Consider the following 2,507-nt stretch of genomic DNA (forward strand, 5'->3'; position numbering starts at 1 on the left):
TTTTTTTTTTCCATTTACTTCAGTAGATATATTATGGCAGCGGTTTCCTGAAAAATTTGCATTTCGATATATTGGGATTAAGACATTTGTTATGACGTTTTATTTCTTTCTTTATTTATTGCTTCTTTATCTATTTTTTGTTCAACTGTTAATGGTGAGAGAATGACGTATTTTTGATAAGATAATTTTGGTTGATTGGATTGAATTAAATAGTGTTTAAGAACGAAACAAAAAAAAAAGAATGACATATCGCGCTAAATAATAAGCATATCTTTAAAAAAATATTTTGAAATTAAATGAGGTTAATGCTTAATTTTTTTTATCAAGTGATATATTTTGCATTACGAAATTTGCATACACTAGTGAATATTATATCAGTAATGCTTTAAGAAAAAGAAAATAAAACAGAAAATTTAGGATGAATGCATTTTCCTCTTATTGCTCCTTTAATCAAGTAAAATAATAATAATAATAATTTTTAAAACAATTTGTAAACGATGCACAGACTCCTCCTTTCAAATGACCAGATGTGCTAACAACAAGGTTCGATTGCTGATTCTCAGAAAAGGGTTCTACCTTATTTGAAGACTGGGAACAAGACAAGGGGGGGATCCTGTGGCCAAGGGGGGAACACTATGCTTTAGTTGATGTAGACGTATATGTCTTGCCGAAGGACACAGAAACATTTCTGAAGGTCACGGTTAAAAGAGAGCTGCGTATTACACATGCTTTAAATAGGAATAATATCAAAAACAATCATTATTATTATTATTATTGCTATGCATCACATCAATTTTTAATCACTAAAAAAATATAAAAGTTAGTTGCGATTTCGAGCCTTTTTTTTTTACATATAACCACTTCAAGAAATAACTTTTATTTTATTAAAAAAATTGGATAAAGAATTCCTCCATTTTCTATTTACTATTTTTAAATAATTTTTTACGCACAACTATTTAAAGAAATTACTTTTATTTTATTCGGAAGATGAGATAGATAATTTCTTTATTTTCTGTTCAATATTTTCTAAAATAATTTTATTTTACAAACTTTTTATCTTGAACTCCGGCATTTGTTATCAATATTGCTCAATAAACACATAATTAGGTGAGAATTACTAATTAGTAATTAAAAAGGTAACGGAAGCAAAAGCTCGGAGAAAAAATTACATGAAAAAAAAAACCTTTATTAATGGACGCCGAGCCCGCTATCACTCCCCGAACCTCGGTACTATTTTCAACCTCACAACAATTCTTATGAGGTCGCTTCATAATGTGAGCTGGTTCCGATCTCACAGTCTTAACTCCGATCTTACAGCTCCCATGCCTTAATTTTATTAAATACCCTACTTGCATGCTTAAGAATATTTTATGCTTTATTTTGAACATATTAAAAGGTATGCGGCACTGTTCCAATCACTCACCAATCTCAGAAATTCTTTTTGCAGTGAATTTCTGACTAATTCGTTGATTCATTTAATCAACCTCAGATACAGTGAGGTTAGTTACCGATAAAGTGGTCAAAGAAAGAACAATAATAAAAAAATTGGCGTGGAATGATATTTGTTCCTTCCGCCCGAAAACCTGTAAATTTCCTTAAAAATTTAGCTCTGTAAATCTGAATGTAACAGTTGTCTAAAGACAGCATGCGAAAACTCTTTGAAGATGGAGGCACTTTCTTCTTTTGATATTTTAATTCTCTGGAAATTTTGAATTTTATTTTTCTGGAAACTGAGGGAGGTTTTCGTGGTTTTCCTGTCCTTGCATATTCGGGTTAATTCCATCAAAAACTTGATAATAAGAGATGAAATGGTTAATTTTTAAATATAGGTATGAATATAGTCATTTTAATCATAGACCTTTTATCTTAACTAAAAAAAAAATTTCTTAAATATCAAGGAAAAAATAGCTACCACACTTCTATCTCCCGCGATAGGTAGAACTACTGGGACTGTGTTTCAATATACATTTAAAGTTGACACTTAAAATTTTTTAAAAATTTCTTTCTTAGTATAGTGAAAAGTTCTCTTACGAATTAGTATTTTGAGTTATATATGTGTCAATATTTATTCCCTAATATGGCTTGGATAATAAATAATTTAAAATAAATGTGTACTTAACAAGATACCAAGATTATCCACTCTAGCCCTGAGTAGTAGAGCTAGTGTGTGCGAAAACAACATTTAAAAAAAAAAATTGGAAAAAAAAAACTCCTTTTTATGTTCAGATATTTACCAGAATTTAGTAATGCGTTCAAGTCATTGTTAAGAAAATGCCTCATGAGTTAAAAATTTTATTTAATAAGCGCTTTTGACAAATTTGCATTAAATGTCTATACTAGCTCCCTTTCATCTAACGTAATTAATTTATTCAGAAATTATTTTATATTTTCTCTGTTTAAAATCTCTTATAAATAACGAATGGTTTTTCAATTATTAAAATAATTATTAAATCAATTCTTTTAGTATGAGTGAATATTATATCAGTAATGCTTTAAGAAAAAGAAAA

At 28.6% G+C, this 2,507-nt stretch overlaps 1 protein-coding gene across 1 annotated transcript in view; it reads right to left on the minus strand.

Moving 5' to 3' along the window:
• Positions 1 to 2,507, minus strand: part of LOC122271661 (neural cell adhesion molecule 2) — a 139,462-nt gene that overhangs the window by 56,038 nt on the left and 80,917 nt on the right. The window lies entirely within an intron of this gene.

This window comes from Parasteatoda tepidariorum, chromosome 1 (genome assembly GCF_043381705.1).
Source record: "Parasteatoda tepidariorum isolate YZ-2023 chromosome 1, CAS_Ptep_4.0, whole genome shotgun sequence".
Classification (NCBI taxonomy): Eukaryota; Metazoa; Arthropoda; class Arachnida; order Araneae; family Theridiidae; genus Parasteatoda; species Parasteatoda tepidariorum.